We start from the raw sequence: 23,046 nt of genomic DNA, 5'->3' as shown, positions 1-23,046 counted from the left end.
ACAACTAAATCCGGGCCATTCGTACAAAAATCTCTTGGACCCTTGCTAATAATTTTATAGATTGAACTATGACCATACAAAAGGAAGCCTGCAGATTTTGAAATAACTAATAGAAAACCTATTAGCTGCAGTGCCCAGTATGTAAGTAATACACATGACCAAGAAAACAGGAGAATACCTCTGACTAATTTGGCTTTCTTCCTGGCAAATGATCCAACAATGGAAGGTGACATGCCAATATCCCTCGCACCAGCAATCATTGCCGCCTCAGTCCATCGTAGCTTCACCTGTAATATTTTACAAACGCAAAATTATGCTTAAAATCTCTAAATCTTGAAGAACCTAAAGATTGTAGCAGACCAAGAAAACCCAAACTTGTTCAATAATGCGGGCCCTAGATGCTAGTTACGGCTATCGATGAGAAAGATCAAGAAAATCATTATGAAAAATAATAACTTTTTCTTTTTCTTTTTAATGTTTATTGTATGTATAAATTAGGAACTATACTTTTTTTAAAAACGGTTGTTTTCAAATATACGAAAATGAACCAAAACATTTATAAATATAGTAAAAACTTCACTCTCTATCATGACACATATAGATACAAATAGTAGTATATCGCATTCTATTATTGATAGACTATGATATTTTACTATTATTTATAAATATTTTTAGTAGATTTGTCACTTAAAAGTATTTTTTTCTTCTTAACAATAAAAAATAAATAGATAAACCAAGAAACTATTAGACTTTTCTTTCCTTCTTAAAAAAAGAAAATATTAGACTTTGTTCTTTTTTAGTTTTTTTTTTTTTAAAACTCACGGTTAAACAATACGAACCTTAAAATTTATAAACTAAACTTATAATGTAACTTTATCATTTTATCAAAGATTTGAGTTTAAGGAGTCGTGTGGAATGAGTTAGAGGAAAAAATGTTTTAAAAAACTCCAATGTGTGTTTGAAAAAATAAATAAATCATGCATTTTTTTTAGTTAGTTACTTATTTATTTTATCATTAATTTTAACCCAGTACAACTCAATATAACACATCACTCGATTTAAATGGTAATATGTACTATGTGCAATTAACTTGTGACAAATACTAAAAAAATTTACCAAATTTTTTTTAAACGATCATTGGCCGACAAATGATAGTAGAATCAATATATTATAGAATGAACAACTTTCTCCTAAGCTAAGGAAGGAAGGTAGTACACCAGCTACAAGAACTCTACAAGCTACTGATCAGAGCAAGATCATAATGGAGTAATAAAAAATAAAATTAAAAAAAAAAAAGATTTGAAAGTTATTTGGTTATCAAATTTTGAATTATTGATTTTTTATTGTCCATTTTCAAAGTATAAAATTAAATTTACTATATAACCAAAACTTAAGCGCTTTCGGTAGGAGGTCGTATGTTTCAAACATTTGTAATGTCATTTTCCGTCCTCTCATTCTAATATTATTGATTTCTTCTTATCTTGATGTAATTAAATTTAGGAGAATTTTCAATTTACACCTTTGAACTAATATTTGTATCAATTTAAACCCTTAACTTTTGTAATTAAGTGTATCAACGCATCTATCATTTAGTTTTTTTTAATTGAAAAATATGGTGCAAGACATGTTTCAATTAAACTTGTAAATTTTCATAAATAAACCAATTTAAGCACACCCTTTGGTACGATTACATTTGAAAAATGGCCATGCATCCAATTGTTACGTGTGTATTGTAGACTTCATACAATATTAGACTAGAATTGATGCAATAGACACTTTTCAAAGAAAATTTTACTTGAGAGCCTTAAATTGATACAATTACAAATGTTTTCAAGTAGTTTTTTTTTTCTTTTTTAATAATAATCAACATGAAGTGTGTTATTCACTAATGATATAAATATTTCATTTAATAAAAAGATAAACGAGTAAAATTGTAGGGACTTATTCCAAAAAAAAAAAAAAATCCATGCTCGTATAAAATAAATCATAGCAAAGAGAACAAAACTGACCGTGTGTGGTTTTGAAAAGTTTTTTAAATGAACTTAAGAGTTAAAACTAAACAACACACCAAACTTAAGTCAAACCTAAAAAACTTTTGACCCGACCAAACTTAACATCTTTTTAAAATTTTCTTTTTCCAATATTTTTCTTACTTTTTAAAATTTTAAGTGACGAGCTCCACATAGTAAAAATATTATTTTATCCATGGAAAATATCTCCAATTTTATATTTATCAATCACAACTTTTTATATCCAATTTTAATTTTTAAACTTAAACTTAGTTTTCTATTTCATTTTTCTATATGTTTTTAGGAAGTTTTTCAATCAATATTTGTGCTAGATTTGTTATTATTTTTTAAAGGAATTAACAAATTTGATAAATAAAAGTTTTGTCGAGACTTTTCATAATTGAAAATTTTCCTGTAGAAGAAAAATTCTTACGTTAAATTTCTCGTAAGAATTGTAAAATGGAACATTTTCAATTGTTATACAAATCTCCTTATACGATTTTTTAGTAAGCTTACAAGAAAAATTTCCAGGAGGCTTATACATTTTCTTTTCTATTATTTTTCATTCAAATTAACACCAATTCCCATTCACACATTTCGACTTCTTTTTTAAGATCATGTTTCAGGTAGAGTTTGAATGTTGATTCATTAACCCATCGTTGGTATGCATAGGAAAAAAAAGGGAGTACTAAAAAAAATGGTAGATTTCAATTATGCCTCAAAACTTCAAGTTTAGATTAGGTTTCAAGCACTTTTGTTTCAATTTTTCAAACTTATTTTTAACCTTTATATCGTTTGAAATTGTCTCATAACAACAATTTTATTAGATTTCCCATTAAAATGTAAACAAAATATAGTGTGAAAATTAGTTGAAAAATAAAGATTCCAATGTGTAACGTTTGACATTGAGCGGTATAAAATATTGTTTTGAACATCCAAATTTTATTGTTACCTGAGTTTGGACCTAATTTTATTTGAAAATTTGAAGGTATCAGAAGGGGTGTATTCTGTGGGGAGGTGTGGAGTCGCGGGATCATCAATTTTTTGAGTGTGGGTTTGGGAGAGAGAAGAGAGGTGTGATCAGTGTGTTGCGTCAGTTGGGTTCGTCTCATCAGATGGAGAGTTGGGATGTTGAGTTGTCTTGGGTGTGTTGAGTGGGGTCGGGTAAGGGGGTGCGTAGTAAGCTATTCCGTGTCTTCTGGTGTGCTTCCATCTACTACATTTGGCAGGAGCATAACTGGCGGCTTCACAAGGGTAATCCGAGGACGGTAACTGCTCTATTTCACATTATGATCTCTATGGTTCGTGCTCGTGCTGTAATGTTTTCCTCTTTTTATTCTTTGTTTTGCTATTGGCCGCAGGTTGTGTGGTTTTATTTTTTTTTTCTTTATTTTTCTCCTAAGTGGATAGTGTTGTTTACTTTTGTTTTGACTTTGTTTTGGTAGAGTCCTGTTTTGCTTGTGGTTTGTTGCTTTGATGTCTTGATCCCGAACTGTGGGATCCCTTTTGTTGTTATATAATAATATCATCTATTCTATTTTTTTTTTTTTTTTTTTTTTTTGAAGGTAATGCATTCTTTATAATAATTAAATAAAATTGTTATCATTTAATGTGAATTAGAAGTAGATAAAATGAGACTGACTGCTAAATCTAAATCTTATGGTCCCATCTAGTTCGGTTTGTCTTGAGTGCTAAATAACTATCACTTTTGTTTGTGGTAGCCTGATGAGGTGTCATGTCCCAACTCTCACCCAAAAAAGCTCAAATATTTATGTACCATAGGAAATAGAATTAGCCATTAGCTGAGCATAGTGCACATTTTCCCTTTAGCAGATATATATGACATACGTGGTCATAACTTATAAACCCTTGGTCCATTACTGCTAATGTGTTACAGATTTAGGATTTGAATTTAAGAATTCAGTATTTTTACTCAGCTTATATGGATATTGTCATGTGTATGAAGGATGATTTGTTTAGTGAACAAAGTGGAAGTGAAGGGGTTTGTTTGCATAATAATAAGAGTTAAAAGATACATCATGCCTCCCTCAAAGTTCTCTCACATAATCATCAACAATAATTTATAAAGGAAACAGACAAAAGGCCTCAAAACAAAGTATAAAAACATATGAAATGAGAGGAGTTTGGGGCATTATAATTAATAAACATACTGATCTATCACTTTAAAGATAGCAGGACATCCCAGGTACATGGTGTAACGATCCAATTCCCTAGGACTCAAGCTAGATCGTTACTAAACGTATGCATGCATTGAAGTTAAAATGACATCATTTTTATAGTGAAATAAATGCTAAATAATAAGGTAGCTTAAAAGATTTTCATTAATTCCAAATAATAAATTCAAATGATAGGGTATCCAAAAGTCATAAACGGAAATAAATAAGTCTGAAAACAAATCTCAACATTAAGTTCCAAATACCAAATCTAAAAGTGAATAAAAACACAAAGGAAATCTTAAAACATGAGCGGAAGCTTAAAACTGATCCCCAGTGGCTCATTCAAGGATTCCTCTTGTCATTCGTCAGTACGTCCTTGTCCTTACCAGAAACATAAATATGAGAAAGGGTGAGTATAAAAGTAAGTAACCCCCTAATGGGGTTAGACTAAGCATTTATGTCCAATAAATGCAACATGAACTGAAACTCTCTACTAATGGGACCTGAAGATTTCCCTTAAATGATACTCTTTTTCCTTTCCCCTAGAGTGCACCTCATTCGTACACCCTAGGTCCTCTCTATGAATGTAGGAATGTGTACCTCTTTCGTTTACAAGATTATGCATACACCTCTCTTGTATACACATAACTCACTGAGTGTTTACCTCTTATGTACACATGGTTTGTGTACACCTCTTTCACATACACATAACCCACTGAGTGTGTACCTCTTACGTACACCCTAGATCCACTCTATTAATGTAGGGATACATACCTCTTCCGTACACATGGTTATGTATACACCTCTTTCGCATACACAACCCACTGAGTGTGTACCTCTTACTACTCCCTAGTACTCTCTAGGTATATATCACTTTCATACACACCAGCCTTAGGACACCTTTTTGATGTACTAGCGCCCTCTGTCATGCAGTCAAATAATTTGGAAAGGAAAAGAGGTCGCAACTAACTTCATATTACATATAACTTTCATATAATCATAAGTCCTCTAAATTCTCCTTATCAAAGTCTTATGAATTAACCTCAACGTACGTGTTTAATCTAGTTTTAATGGATCAACTCTATTACATCACTTTCATGCACTAACTCATATAAATAATCAAACATTCGAAATTTCATAATACATCATATAACCTACACATTTTCATAATAAATCACATAATTGTATACATCAACAAATGCCTAACTCTCACCTAAGTTTAAGACATTCTAGTAGTAGTATCACTTAACTCATAATTCAGGGTCATGCTCAATCGTCCTTTTAATATGTCTCGTAAAATTCTAAATCATACTCATACATTAACATGCTTCAGACATATTATCACATGCTCGTATATCTTTTCAACACAATCCATTTAATCTCATAATAATCAAAATTATCCTTGTAAATAATCTTAAAATCCTCAAAATAAATCTCAAATTTATCGCCCAGCACAAAGGCAGTTCCAGTAAGATTACTTACCTCGAAGAAAAATTCAGATATTTTTATTCAACCAACTAAACTCCCTCTCGGTTCTTAGAAACCTTGAAGCAAAACCTAAAACAGAAATTAAAGAGCTCGGTGGGGGGAGCGATGCGTCGAACGATTTCAAGGGGGAGGGGTTTCACGCGAAGAAGGGGAAAGAGAGAGAGTTTTCTAAATAAAAAAATTATTTTATTTTATTCTATTCCTTTATTTTATTTTATTCCTTAGATACACAAATATATATATATATATATATATATATATATACTAAATACATATATTTTTAAAACTCTTCCCATTTTCTCTTCCAATCAAAAATCAAAATAAAATCCAATTTTCCAATTTAAATTTAAATTCTCGACCTTAACTTAAAATTAAATTAATTGGACATAAACCTAAATCTTTCCATTAAATAAAACGAAATTTTGAAATTAATAAAATTGTCCTCAAATTTTATGAAAATACAGAATTTAAATTATGAAAACTCGTGATGTTACACATGGCCTCTGCGATACTCATTAGTAGTCAAGTCTGAAAAGACATTTAACTCGAAGGTACATTCATTATTCTCCTTGTTACTCTTCTTTATCGATCTCAATCTGTCATACTATGCATCAAGAAATCTTCTAACACACAGTAGAGGAAATCTCTATCATACTATGTCCCATGAAATCTCCAGGCATGTAACAGGACAATCTCTATCATACTATATACATTGAGTACTCTTAGGATGCATAACATAGCAATCTCTGTCATACATGCACACAAAGCGACCCTCAAAAGACAGAGCACCCAGACACATAGCCCAAAGCCTATGTGTATGTCGAATTGGGTCCCAAAGACCTGTCTCTCTTGTTATTATCAAACCGGTTAGTTCTCCAATTTTTTCAACTTATCTATTCATTTCAATATTTCCTAATGTTTTATGACTTTATATTATATCTCTATTTTTCCTATTTTTCTTAATTTTACCTCAATCGACTAAATAAAGTTAAAATAAAATTTAGAGACATAAATAAATCATACTTTCATATATATTTTGACATGTTCAATTTCTCCATAAAAAGAAAAAAAAAAGCTCATTGATCACCATTCACAACCATGATAAGTAACAACAAAGAGACGTTAAAGGAACAAATAGTCAAAATTGAGATAGTTTTCAAAAAATTTCTCTCTATGAGATTTTAAAAAGAAATTCATAAAATTTATTTATCAAGATATCTAAAAAAACACAATGGCTCCTTAAATCTTTACAATTTAAACAAAATAAATAACTCTAAATCAAATCTGTGCAAACAAAAACTCAAAATACAAGATTAAACAAACAAGCAAAATCAAGTGTAATAAAATACTCAAAATGCAAAATCAAACGTGGTAAGATTAATCAAAATGCAAAATAAACAATAGGAAAACAAAATGAGGACGAAAAAAAAGTAACAATTTCACTACTAATCTCCAAGTTCTATTAAACTAAAAAAAAACCAACAAAAATTTTTGATAAATGAGTAAATCATACTTACTTTGATACGTTGAAAAATTCAATTTCACCTTAAAAGAAAAAATTCTCACGTTGTTAACCCTGACCGTTCACAACCATCATAAACAAAACAAAAAAAACCTTAAAAAACAAAATCCAAATAGTTTTAAAAAAATTTATCTGCAGACTTTTAAAATGAAATTCATAAAATTCATAAAACGAAATATCTAAAAAAATGGTAGATAAATAATGGATTCTTAAATCTCTGCAACTCAAACAAAATCAAAAAATCCCTAATCAAATCTCTCAAAAACTTAAAAAAACACAAAATTAAACAAACAAACAAAAATCAAACCTAATAAAGTTAATCAAAATGTCTATTAATATAGGGAAACAAAATGAGAAAAAAGTAACATTTGACCACTAATAGTCACTATCCATTTAACTAAAAATATACTTACCGGTAGACAAATGCAATTTCAAAGAGGAAAAATATCTCTCATTGTTAACTCTAACTGTTCGCAACTACCATAAACAAAACAAAGAGATGTTAAAGAACAAAATTGAAATAGTTCTACAAAAAAATATGCTGCAAGACTATAAAAAAAATTCATAAAATTCATATATTGAAATATCTAAAAAATTGTAGGATGAATAAAATTCCCTGATTTTTTATGACTTTCTACTATATATCTTTAATTTTCCTATTTTTCTCCATTCTACCTCAATCGACTTTGCCTTTTTCTCCTTCACATCTTATAGTATTCTTTTCTGTAACATTTTATAAAAAAAGATAAAAAAATATTTTCTTCAAATGAATTTGATGGGAGTGTGTGTTAATAAAATATGTTACAATTAGATAAAACACAAAATTAAAAGATTAAAAAAAAACAAACAAATATATATGATATTGTAGAAAAAAAAGATGGAACAGAATAATCCAGATCCCTGTAATATGTTTCAAAGACACTCACAAAATTCATATATCAAATTATCTAAAAATAACTATAAGATGAATGATGGCTTCTTAAATCTCTACAAAATAAAGATTGATAAAGAATCAAAATATCTATGAAAATAAACAGTGAGAAAAAAAAAAAAAAAACAATTCTCCTACCCATCACCAATTACCATCAAACGAAAAGTAAAATTAAAATAAAATTTAGAGATATGAGTAAAACATACTTTCATATATATATTTTGACACATTCACAACCATCATAAGTAACAACAAAGAGACAGGAACAACCAAAATTGAAATAGCTTTTTAAAAGATTATCTCGGGAAGATTTTAAAAAATAAATTTAGAAAATTTATTTATCAAAACATCTGGAAAAACACAATGGCTCTTTAAACTTTTACAGCTTAAACAAAATAATTAAACTCTAAACCAAATATCTCCAAAACAAAAACTCAAATACAAAATTAAACAAACAAGCAAAATCAAGTGTGATAAAGTTAATCAAAATGCAAAATCAAACAAGATAGAGTTAATCAAAATGCAAAACAAACAATGGGAAAACAAAAGGAGGAAAACAAAAAAAGTAACATTTTCACTACTGATCACCAATTTCTATAGAACTAAAAATATAGTCGACATAAAATTTTGAAAAATGAGTGAGATATTAAAGAATGAAATCGAAATAGTTTTTAAAAAAATTATCCCTGCGACTTTAAAATTGTAGATAAATGATGGCTCCTTAATTGTCTACAACTCAAACAAAATAAATAAACCATTAAATCAAATCTTTCTAAAACTAAAAAAAATGCCCAAAACCTAAAACTAAACAAAAAAACAAAAATCAATCGGTAGTCAAAATGTCTATGAATAGAGGGAAACAAAATGAGGAAGGAAAAAAAGTAAAAATTCCACCACTAATCATCAATTCCCATTTAACTAAAAATATACTTAGTTCCATATGTCGCAAATGCAATTTTCTCCATAGACAAAACAAAGAGACGTTAAAGAACAAAATTGAAATAGTTTTCAAAAAAATTATGCTGCAAGACTTAAAAAAAATTCATAAAATTCATATATCCAAATATCTAAAAGAAATTGTAAGCTGAATGATGACTCTTTAAATCTCTACGACTTCAACAAATTAAATAAACATCTAAATCAAATCTCTCCAAAACTAAAAAAAATCCCAAAACCAAAAATTAAACCAACAAAAAAAAAATTAAATTAATCAAAATGTCTATGAATATAGGGAAACAAAAATGTAACAATTCCACCACTAATCACCAATTCACAGGGAAAAGTTGAAATAGAATTTAGAGACATGAGTAAATAACTAACCTTTGATAAATTTTGAACATCATTCTTGGGATCCAAAGGCTTTTAGGAAGAAATTGAAATAAACTAATTTTGTGAGACTTCTCTTAAAAAGTTATTATTGGTGTTATAAAGAATTGGTTATGTTTGAAAGGCATTAAAATGAGAAGGCATTGTGAAACCTGCATTCTTATTTCTCTATTTAAGCTAATAATTAGGAGAATCTGACTAGGTATGAAACCTTATGCTAAAAAGGAAGAAATTTTAAGTGTTGAATAAATTTTATTCAAAAAGTTTGGAATTGAACTAATGGAAATTTGACTAAGTGTAAAGTTAAAAGGAACCAGACGTTTGGTGTTAAATGCATGAAATAAAACTAAGTATAGCATGAAGCCGAGGGCAATCATGTGTGAATTTGTGAAGTTGAATGCATGATTGGCCGAGACATTGCATGGAAGTCACCCATGCGCTGAGAATGCATGAGCAAGAGCAAAAAGAGCGAGATGTTGAGTGCAAGACGCTAAGTAGATGATCGTAACAAATGAGCAGTGCTACATGATGAGGTAGACGATCTTCTAGTAAGTGGACGGCGCTACACGATGGGGTAGGCGATCGTGTAGGCGGCCACTGGATGATCGTGTAGCAATGCGAGGAGCTAAACGATGAGGTAGGTGATCGTGTAGGCGGGCACTAGACAATCGTGTACAATGCACGGACCTAAGCGATGTGCTAGACAATCATGAAGATGTGCGCGGCGACGCGCTAGACGATCTGGCATACGATAGGCGTTAAACACTACACGATCAGTATAAGCACTAGACAATAAGCGTGGAAGCTAAACGATAGCGTTATGCGTTAAACGATGTGCGAGCACTATGCGATAGATGCCGATGCAGGGCGATGACGCTAAGCGATGAGCAGATGCGTTGGGCAATAAAGCATCAACGCTAAACGATGGAGGTAAATGATGGGTGGGGTAGCTAAACGATAGGCTATGCGTGAGATCGTTGTGAGTGAGATCGTTGAGAGTGAGATTGTTTACTAAACGATTGAGTTATACGATGGGCCATTGGAGCTAAGCGATAGATAAAGGAACTAAGCGATGGAGCGGTGCTGAGGTTTGCGTTACGCAAGACTGATGAGGTCATTGGGACAAATGGCTATACCAAAAGAAGTCTGAAATAGAGATAGTAGGAGCTGGACGAATAAATATTCATGCAAAGTGAGTTTTATGCATGAATAAATCACATCAAAATAAGAGGTGGATGAAGTTGGGTGTTGTCAAATTGTGAGGAAAATGCATGAACATGATCAAAGGAGGAGGTATGGAGTAAGGGAGAAGAGTGAGATGCCTATAAAAAGGGGCAGAACGCTTCACTTTAACTCACAAAACATTTAAGTTCACAAAGATCACTAAGAAAGGAGGAAGTGAGAAACATTCATGCGTCGAACAGAGGAAAAGAGATGTTGATCGGACGAAAGTCAGAACAGAGGCGCTGAAGGAAGCAGAGTGTATGGAAAGACGACTAGGCTAAGTTCAAACGAGAAGTTACTCTGGACTAGTCGTGCAAATCAGATGATTCTTGGACCAAAAGTTTTTAAATTGAATGTAGTTCTGGTGTGAGGGCTGCCATGATGGAATTCTAAATCTAAGGATGTCAAATCCAAGAAAAACCAAGAGGTACTCACCAGTAGAGAAACAGTCGGGCCAAATGGAGTGAACTCAAGACTCCAAACTATCACCAAGGAATTTCAAGGTGAAACTCTAAGGTAAATTAGACATTTTCATACATTTTTGTAGAAGGAAATATCTTGAGATAAGGCTCGAAAGAGTGAGTAATCTAAGCCTGAAGTTAAAACTAAAATAGGGTCTAGCAAAAGAGTAAGGGAAACTGGGTAAACTGGGAGGAAAAAGAAATCTCAGCGGGTCACTATGAGTGGTATCTTCTTTTACTCTTTTAAGCATATTTTGAATTAATATGCTAGGGTTTATGAATAAATTCTTATGTTATGAGATGTATATGAGGTTGGGATGGTCAGGGGGTCTATGTACCTAGCACCTGAGCCCAGAATAAATTCTCACAGGATGGTCAGGGGACCGAGAAGTCTAGTTCCTGAGACTGTGGGAAAGAAAAACCTTGAATGGATAGTCAGAGGGCCGACGGGTCTAGCTTCTGAGCCCATGGAAGGGAGAACTATGTGCACATAGGTTAATGAATGTTTTTAGATATGAAATGTTAACTATCTACTATATGTGTAGGTAGGTTTGTGATAAGCTTCATTCAATAATGGAGGTTTGCATTGGAATCTCATGATATAATGTTTATAAGTTGAAAAAGACTTGTATTTATGATTTCACTCATTGAGCTTTGTGAAGCTCATGATTTGTTTCCCGTGTTTTTCTCACAGGTAACAGAAGAGTCCAGGTTGTAAAGTTGGTCAAGGTCTGCCACAAGTTTAAAAATAGTACTAAAAGTTTGTCGTCGGGGTAGGGCTACATTAGTAAATGTAATTTAAATTTGTCAACTATTTTTCTAAACAAAGCATGTGTAATCATTTATTCCATTAAGATTTTCCGTTGCAATAGTAAATAATGTTAAAAAGAAAACTAGTAAGGTAATGTCAATAGTTGTCATAAAAGAGTAGCATCTGTTGACATCACGTCTTTTCTTAGGTAAAAATTGAAATCAGGAAGAGGGTCATGACAGTTGGTATTAGAGCATAAGATTTTGGGAAAGGGTAAACTAGGGAAAAGCATGGTAATACTATAATATGTCTAAATGTGTGGTGTATTATAGGAATCATGCTTCGTGGCAGACCGCGCAAGCAACCAGTTGGGACTCAAGATGCTACCTCAAAAGTAACAAGAGAAGACCAAGGTGGGTTAATTCATCCGCAAGTAGAAGTGGGAGGTGACAAGCAAATGATGGGAAAATTTGCTCGATATTGGCCGAGAGCCTAGGAGGGGTGTTAGTAGACCCCGAGAAACGATTTGGTATTGAACGGTTGAAGGCAATGGGAGCCCTAACCTTTGAAGGAACAACGAACCCAATAGATGCAGAAGCTAGGTTCGTGATGGTAGAGAAATGTTTTAGGGTGATGCAATGCCCTGAAGATAAAAAGGTAGCACTAGCCACTTTTCTATTCCAAAAAAGAGCCGAGGATTGATGGCGGGTATTTGAAAATAGAAGAATGGGAAAAGAAGAGGTTACTTGGGAGGAATTTGGAAAAGCCTTCCACGAACAATTCTATACCCAAATATTTCGCGATGCAAAGCAAAATAAATTTCTTAAACTCGTACAAAGCTCATTGTTAGTAGCTGAGTATGAGCAAAAGTATACCGAACTTAGCAAATATGCCGCCAACATAATACTAGACGAAACTGAAAGGTGTAGAAGATTTGAGGAAGGGTTGCGAGCCGAGATACGAACACACGTAACCGCTAGCATAGATAGGCAAGAATTTCCAAAATTAGTAGAAACGACGTTACATGTAGAGGCTAGCCTAGGAGCGCCAACGGAAATGGAATCCGAGGGGTGGAGAGAAAAGAGTCAAAAATTCTCCTTGGGGGTTCTAAATAAAAAGATAAGTAAGACCAATTCCGAGAAGTAGAAAACAAAAATGGAACCTACTTTGGAAGAAGTACACGTGTCCAAGGAATCTATAGCAAGTACCCAAAGGCCATGGTGTTCAAATTGTAAAAGGTATAACTGCAAGAAATTGATCATTACAAACGAAATTTCCCTCAGTTAGGAAAGGAGGATAAAGGCAAAGGGAAAGCCCCAGAAGTATAGGCAGATGCATATTTCTATTGTAAACGCTTGTTTAAAAATTACTCTCATGTAAATATGTTTTGTTTTTAATAAATAAAATATAGTTTGACAATCTATTTTTGTTTGTTGAAATGATTGTTAGCTAGATGGGATCAAGTCAAGCAAGGAACCCTTTGTGCGAAAGGTGTGGGAAGTATCACCTTGGAGAATATTTGAGGGGAACAGATAAATGCTATATTTGTAGGCGTACAGGGCATAAAGGGAAACAGTGCCCAAATTTTTTATGTTTCCTTAGTCACCGGGAACCAACCTTTGATGCAAGTAAAGACTACCCCTGCCGTAGGTGTCATAGAAGCCATCTAAGTGACCAAGAGGAGAGGAAGCTCTATGCCTCAAATGTGAACAATCCGGTCACCATTGTAAGGATTGCCCAACCAATAGTTCGGCTAGTAGCTCGGGAGGAAATCAAGCTTGGAAGGATTATTGGTATTAAAATGGAGGAAAAGTGTTTGTAAATAGAACCTATGTGAATGAATAAAGTTTGTAAAAAGGTTGATATAATAAATAAAGTGAGGTTTATAGTAATGCTTCAAATTTCGGGGAAGAAATTTCTTAAGGGGAGGATAAATATGAAACCTGCATTCTTATTTCTCTGTTTAAGCTAATAATTAGAAGAATCTAAGTAGGTATGAAACCCAAGACTTTGAAATTGTAAATAAATGACGACTTCTTAAATATCTACAATCTTAACAAAATAAATAAACTCCTAAATCGTCAAATCTTCCAAAACTAAAAAAAGCCCAAAACCCAAAATTAAACCAACAAACAAAACTCAATCATGTTAAAGTTAAAAAAAAAACGTCTATGAATAAAGGGAAACAAAATGAGGAAGGAAAAAAATGAAAAATTCCACCACTAATAATCAATTCTCATTTAACTAAAAATATACTTAGTTTCATATGTCGCAAATGCAATTTCATTGTAAAAGGAAAAACAACATCTCATTGATAACTCTAACTGTTCGCAACCACCATAGATAAAATAAAGAGATGTTAAAGAATAAAATTGAAATAGTTTTCAAAAAAATTATGCTGCAAGACTTTAAAAAAGAAATTAATAAAATTTATATATGCAAATATCTAAAAGAAATTGTAGGTTGAATGACGACTCCTTAAATCTCTACAACTTAAACAAATTAAATAAACCTCTAAATCAAATCTCTCCAAAACTAAAAAAAATACCAAGACCAAAAATTAAACCAACAAAAAAAAAAATCATTTGGTTCAGGACAACATAATATGGAAGAGTTGCCCCCTATGATGCAGACGCAGAGTCAAGCTGATTATGTTAGTCCGATGATGATGATGCCAGCATTTGGTTCAGGACATTATGACTCAGAGGTTGGTCCTTCATCTTCATACGTACATGGACATGGCCGGGGTCGTGGAGAGCATAATGAATATTTATGTTATGAAGCGCCTACAGAGGTACCAGAGCAACATCAAGAAGAATTCGAGCAACCTCAAGTTCGAAGTCGACGACGACAACCAGCTCGAAATCGACGACGTCCACCTTATGGGACACATTGATTTTTGTAATTATTTTTTATATAAATGAAATATGTAATTTACATTTTTTTTATTTTTATGAGATATTATTTTTTTAATTTATTCTTTTTATATATTATGAATAGTAATTATTTTGATATAAAAGCTTTTAAATGTCACTGACATAAATAATAACATATAGTCTAAATCTAAAAGGTTTGGGAAAAAAACTTCAATATTCAAATTTACATAATTTAGATAATAATTTGGGGACATAATAAATCAAATCAACACTCAAAACCTTCACATACAAGTCTATAAATGAGACTAATTGATATAAAGAACAGAAATTTTAATCACAGTAGTGAGGTCAATAGTTTAAAAGATTTTACAATAATGATCTTGGATTCCTTTTGTACATTTGGTACCAAGATTTTGATGGAGTTTTTTTTTTTTTTTTAAAAAAATTATAAATAATAATAAATATTTTTAGAAATTGTTTTTATAAAATGAAAAATTAAAAAAAAAGAAGAAGGTGGAATGGGGAATTAAATAAAGAAAAAGAAAAGGAAATTTGTACGGATATCTCACTCTCGCTCAAAATCTCGCTCTCGTTCTTAGAATCTCGCTCTTGCTCTCAAGATCTCGCTCTTATTCTCAGGATCTCGCTCTCTCTCAAATCTCGCTCTCTCTCTCATAATCTCGCTCTCTCTTACTCTTCCCTCTTCCGTTCTCTCCCAATACAAAATTATTTGTAACACATTAAATAATTATGAGTGTTATGAGGAAGATCTTTCGTTCTCTCCACATCAAATCACTTGAGATGAAAAAACTACCTTTCATAAAGTTTTCAAAAAAAAAATCAGACCAAAAAAGAAAAAAAACCGGAAACTCCCAAGTTAAGAAGCTTCGTGTCCGATATGTACTAATGAATGGGATAAAAAGAATAACATATCAAGCTGGAAACTCCCAAGTTAAAAAGAAAAAAACTGGAAACTCTCGCTCTCTCTCAAAATCTCACTCTCTCAGATTTCGCTCTCTCTCAATATCTCGCTCTCTTGGATCTCGCTCTCTCTCAATATCTCGCTTTCTCTCTTACTCTTCCCTCTTTCATTCTCTCCCAATACAAAATTATTTTTAACACATCAAATAATTATGAGTGTTATGAAGAAGGTCTCTGGAATGAGGAAGGTCTTTCGTTCTCTCCACATCAAATAATTATGAGGAAGGTCTCCGGAATGATAATTAAACAGACTCAATAATAATGTTAGGGTAAGGTCGAGGGTTCAAAGTTCGACTTATGTAGGTCAAATTTTCAACCCTCGACTTATTTTAAAAAAAATAAAAAACAACAATATTTTTACAAATAGTTTGAAAACAACAATATTTTCCTAAATAGTTTCTAAAAGGACAATATCCTTCTAATTTTTCCGTTCGCAAATACTTCCATTTTAAAAACTATTAAAAAATTCGATAAAATTTTCCCTAAAAATCAAATAAACCACATCAAAAAAATACACTCCCAAATAATTTGTTTCCATCTCCAACTCCAGTATCAAATGTGCTTCACTATATACACATCAATATAATATATATCAACTCATTTTAAATAAGTTCATAAAAACTAGGTAAGAGGAGTATGCAAGTTTTTTTCCCCTTCTATTTACTAAATATTTAAAACTAAGGCTAACTAGCCACTTGATATACAAATCCAAATCATAGTAATACATTTACAGATGCAATACTATGTAGTCCTATAAAATTGGTGTGGTGGTAAACTTCAACTCCAATAGCCTGTCGGAACCTCAAATACTACCTATTAGGAAATTTAAGAAAAACATGAGTTAAAAAGTCTAGTGAATGGTGGAGATTCATAAGAAAAAATGATGATCTAAATGGTATGTAGCATATGGATAAAGTTGGATGCCTTATCCCGGTAAAACTACTGATACAACCTGCTTTGTAGTTATTGAAATTATTGTAAAGTGCTACAAATGATCTGATTATGATCATTCATGTGGAGACATGTGAGTGGGAGTATCTAATACAAAGAGTTTGTATAAGATCAAATCACTAAATGCATAGTCTCTCTTTATAACATCATTGGTAGAAGGGACTTACATTTCACAAGGATGACCATAGGTGACTTGACTTGAATCCTAAATGAGTTGTTAATGTCTGCCTATAAGGGTGATCCCTTGATTTGTATTGGTGAAACTGACAAAATTCACCGACTCAATATGCCTACCATTTTGGGATTCGTCTGATTGGGGAACTAGGAATACAACTAGACAAGAAGGAATTCACTCCTTCCATATTATTAGGTTAAGTAGATAAATTACTCAATGGCTGATTCGGGGGTTTGAATAATGAGGGGCCACACCCATTCCTGGCTCGAGAGAGGTTTAGTTATAGTTGGACTATGACTAATTATTCATTAGAGAGATCAATAGTACTTAAGAGTTAGATGTAACTATAAGGGTAAACAGTAATTTGACCCAGCTGTACTTACGAGCAATTTATAAAGGTCAACGCACCGTTGATTGGTTATATTCAAGTTATATTCAATGGAAACACATATATATTTATAGTACAAATCTGCCGCTGTCGGTCTTTAGTGGAGTGATCGACAATTAATGAAGGTTGATTAAATTAATTAAAGAGTTTAATTAATTAATCAAGTATCATTGGGGTTTCAATCTATAAGTTCATAAGGTCTCTTTGTTAGCTCAATAAGGACTAATGAGAATCAAATTAATTTTGGTTTACTTTGAATTGTTCAACAATTAAATAATGTTGAATCATTATAATGTATGTTGATACATTATAAATTATAATATATGTTGATATATTATATAATTTTATGAAAGAAATAAATATTTAAATATGATTCAAATATTATTTATATGATTCATATAAAAACTATACGTTAGAAAATAATATGAATACGATTCATATTAAATTTATATAGTTTTATAAAAAAAATAAATAATTGAATATGGTTTAGATATTATTTATATGAATATGATTAATATAAAAACTATATATTAAAATTAATATGAATATTATTCATATTCAATTTATATAGTTTTATGAGAGAAATAAATATTTCAATATTATTCAAATATTAATTATATGAATATGATTTATATATATGTTAAAATTAATGTGAATATGATTCATATTGAATCCATATAGTATAATGAGAGATTGATATTTGAATGTGATTCAAATATTAATTTATATGAACTCAAAAGTTAAAACTAACCTAAAAAGTTTTTGACCAGACCAAACTTAACATCATTTTTTTTAAAAAAAAATTTCTAATATTTTTCTTACTTTCTAAAATGATAAGTGGCGAGCTCCACATAGTAAAAATATTATTTTGTCTCTTGTTAAAGTGCTTCCAATCACAACTTTTTATACCCAACTTCAATTTCTAAACTTAAACTTAGTTTTCTATTTTGTTTATTTATATGTTTTTGAGTTTCAATCAATATTTGTGTTATATTTGTTGTTATTTTTTTAAAGAAATTAAAAAATCTGATAAATAAATGTTTTGTTGGGACACTCCATAAATTGAAAATTTCACCGTAGAAGAAAAATTCTTACGTGAAATTTCTTGTAAGATTGTAAAATGGAAAATTGGAAGACTTTCACTAAATTGGAAGACTTTCCTCTAGCCTCTCCCCTCTTTTGTAACGAACTTGTTATGCCTTCGAATATTATATTGTTGTTGCATCAAAGAGTCCTTTTGGATTGAGGTGTGATGGAAGCGCTAAGGATGAATTAACGTATTGAGATATCAGGGTGCATCATTGATCCCCTGTCCTCTAGTACTTATTTTTTAACCAAAAGTCGAAATGGCCAATTACTAGAACATTTTTAGAGTGGGTCTTACATATAGTCCACTCCATAATGTCCGAATTTATTGGTAAAATAGCAATATGTTTGAAGATAGGTTCGTAGGAGAGTTGAAAAAAGATGAGGCTAGAGGAAAGTCTTCGAATTTAGTGATATGTAAGAAAGGTCATAATTACAAAAAAGATTTGAACTTGTAGACCATTATGCAATTAGATAAATAATGTCCTCCCACGATGGTTTGAAGCGTTTTCCTTGTTTTGGAAAGTCCTACCATTCCTCTCCAATAATAGAACAAATATTAAACCCACGTAAATATAAAGATTTAAATAAATGTTTATATATGTATACAAAGTATTCTTATAATTTTTGCGAATGTAAATTTTAGAAAGATATTTGCATTGTGTTTTAACTTTTTATCATAAATGTAAATGATTGATATTGTTTAAACAAAATTTATTAAATTGATACTTTGAAACAAATGACGGAAATTAAATTGGATAGCCAAAATATAGTAAGTTTGATTGCAAAAATTCTTACAAAATATTAAATATAGTAAGTTGGATCTTTTGATCCACATCTAGAAAAATTTTGTTACGCTCTAATCATAACACTCACAAAAGACAAAAGTAAGTTTGATTACAAGAAAAAAAATGGAAAGATTAATTTTCCTTATTCATAATCGGATATTCTATGTCTTCGAAGAGTCCAATTGATAGCGTCGCCTACCTGACTATCCTTATGAAACTATCTTTCCCAATTGGATCCCCATGAATTTTTTAAAATATAGTAATCAGTATCCTACGCCGTCATGTCGTGGTCCAATGGTTCTCCAAAGGGGTATATGATATTTCATTTCTCTTCTTCACGTTTCTCCTTAAAAGTTCACACCGTGAGATCTACACTCAATCTCCAGGTGCCTTGATTGTCCCCCTGTGGATGATGTTTATATAGATCAATATCAAGGTGATGGAAGGAGTGTTTATAGTTAGTGGGAGCGGGACGTGTGACAACACATCTCTCGGTCTCTCTCATTAGTTTGAAGTCAAGTTTCATGCATGGTCTCATGGCACCTTGAGTGTCCCCCTACGGGTGACATTTTTGCATGACACTTTATTCAAACTCCAGAAATGGATAGGGTTACTTTAATTTTTGCCCCAATTAATTTTTTCCTATGGTTTACTCATTGGGGCGGAACTATAGAATCCAAAATGAGGGATTATACTTACGAGAAATTGTTAAGCGAGTTTAACAATTTATGGACCCAATGATGGTGATTGATAGTTACAGTTACAAGGAGTTATTTTGTCTATTGGTTAAAATTGTCTCATTTCAGTGAAGGGGCACCTGATCACCCTACGGTGGCTTTTGTCCTGCCTCACTGAAACATCATTATAAAATAGATGTTACTTAGGGTACATTAGATTTTTCTAAATATTGATTGGTTTTTCCAAATGGTTTAATGCGAATAGACTAATATAAATATTTTGTATGGTTTCAGCAAATTTATTCATTATGATTTCCGCGACTCTTAACTTACTTGCCATGGGAAAACTAACAAACGAAAATTACACGACTTGGAAAAATATGATTTAACACTATCTTGAACATTGATGACCTCTGTTTGTCCTAATGGAGGTCTGTCCTCCCATTCCAGCTCCAAATGCTGCTCGAAATGACATAGGTAAACGAGAAGGCCCGAACGTACATCTTGGCAAGCCTTTCTGAAGTCTTGGCTAAGAAGCATGAGCCTATGCTCATGACCCGTGAGATCATGGAGTCCTTGAGGGGAATGTTCGAACAACGATCCACACAGCTCAAACATGACACTCTCAAATTCATCTTCAATGCTCGTATGCAAGAAGGGGTATATGTTAGAGAACAATTTCTCAACATGATGGTCCACTTCAACGTGACAGAGATGAATTGTTCTATCATCGATGAAGCCAGTTAGGTTAGCTTCATCCTATAAACTTTACCTGAAAGTTTCCTACAGTTCTGTAGCAATGTTGTTATGAAAATGATTGACTACAACTTGACCACCTTTCTCGATGAGCTACACACCTTTCAGTCCTTGATGAAAAACAAGGAACAGAATGGTGAGACAAATTTGTCTCATCGTCTAAAAATTTCTACAAAGGTTCGATCTCTGGAACTATGTAACGACCAGATCCTTACATATTATGGTCCGACCGCTACGACATGCATACTTAGACTTTTCTAACATGAGATGAGTTTTGGTAAAAATTTCAAAAGAACATATCTAAAATTTTATTAATTAGGTAGAAAACTGTATAAAAAGTTTATTTTACAAAACACCAGGATCCATAAAACATTATCGTAGTGATACAAAATGCATATATGCCCATAATAGTGAGTTTGATGTTTGGCCCTTTAAGCGACGTCCAGTTCTGCCACCTACGCTGTGTCCTTACCTACAAAGTTTGTAAAATAGGATGAGTATATAATATACCTAGTAAGTAGTTCTCACATAAGGTAGTGACCAAATACACAATCACATGCAACATGTCATGAAAACATATGATTGAGACCCAAAACATAAAATTATATTAACATGAGGTGGTCGGTTATGCTTCCAACGTAAGTTCCTCCGCCCTGGTAGGAAGATAAGGACTTAAGCGAAAACTAACCCATCTGATGATTAGCGGGTCATGCAGTCAGTAAGGCCAGAGTCGCATCACACATCAACCATTAGCATAAACGTAAGGTTGGACTAGAGGGGTGCAACCATACATACCCTGCTAATCTCTTGCATAAACATAACTTAAGATTGGGCCTAGAGGGGTGCAACCATATATGCCCTGTTAGCCCTGGAAGCATAACCTATACCTAATTAAAACTTGATCTTAACATAATTGTGAACAAACATAATGCATGGGGTCCTTTGTCGAGAAATGTGTTTTAAACATGTAATACAACATAACAATAATAATAATGCAACATAACAAATATACACTACCATAAAACACTTAAAGAGAGGGTGAGATAAACTAATTACCTTGACTGTGATCCTAGTTATTCCTTATTATTTCTTATGGTTTGATCCTATAAAATTCATAAAGCACTTATAATTAAAACTAATTTTAGGACTATTATATTAAAGAACTTGATGAATGTAGCTTATTTATTTTGAGAATTATAATCATTAAGTCTTGAGAGTATTAGTGTAATTACGCTTAATTCAACTAATACTGATGATGATGATAATAATAGTAGTAGTACTAGTAGTTGTATACTACCACTACTACTAATAATAATAATAGCAATAATAATATTAGTATTAGTAATAATAATAAGAGTAATAATAATAGTATCAGAATAATAATAATAACAATAATAATAGAAATAATAAGAATAATACTAATAACAACAACAATAATAATAGTAGTAGTAATAGTGAAATGATAATAATAATAATAGTAGTACTACTAGTAGTAGTAGTAGTAGTAATAATAATAATAATAATAATAATAATAATAATAATAATAATAATAAGAAGAAGAAGAAGAAGAAGAAGAAGAAGAAGAAGAAGAAGAAGAAGAAGAAGAAGAAGAAGAAGAAGAAGAAGAAGAAGAAGAAGAAGAAGAAGAGACTGGTGGAGAATAATTTTAAAAAATTAATATTTAACATTGTATTAGTAGTAATAGGAGGTGTTGTAAAAGGAATAATAGTAATAATAGTAATATCGTAGTATATAATAGTAGTAATAAAACTCCAAACTTTTGTTAAAGTAATAATATTAAGTATGTACGTTATAAATCAAAAGGTTGTTTATCATTGAATTTTAAATTTTAATTTAGCTTACAAATAATAATGTACTACAACTTATGAAACTAACCCAAGATTAGAATCAGACGAGAAAATACCAAATAATGACGAGAAGGGTAGAGCTTCCCTGTGACCAGGGTAGAGCTAGTTGGAGAGACATTACCTAGCCTCTATATTCAAATATGAAGACTTCCCATAAGAAGAAGTTAACACTCCAGATAAGAACTGAAAGGGGTGAAACTTGTGTGCATATATTACTACCATAATACTATTTAACTTAGATAAGTTTTATCTTACAAATCACTTATTAAAATTGTAACATTCAAGTATTAACAAATTTGTCAAGTTAACTATAACTTTTCAATGGATTAATCTTTCCAATTACTAAGATTGAATTCTTAAAATTATGTTGAAAGAAGTTAATTTAACTAAAAGTAGTGAAGGAATAAAAGGGGAAGGAAATGACTTCACAATAACTCTAACTTCACCATGTACTCCACTATTTTATATCTTTAAAAAAACAACTACCTATGCCTATATATAGACTAATTTCCACAGCCATTCCTATTAATTAATTAATTTATTATTATTATTATTAATTATTTTAATTCTTTAATCTTCCACCGCCTCACTCCATCTTTATCATCTTTTTA

The sequence above is a fragment of the Benincasa hispida genome, chromosome 12, assembly GCF_027475165.1.
Source record: "Benincasa hispida cultivar pf3 chromosome 12, pf3_genome.v1.1, whole genome shotgun sequence".
Lineage (NCBI taxonomy): Eukaryota > Viridiplantae > Streptophyta > Magnoliopsida > Cucurbitales > Cucurbitaceae > Benincasa > Benincasa hispida.
The sequence above is the reverse complement of the archived record's forward strand: the minus strand, read 5'-3'. Positions refer to the sequence as shown.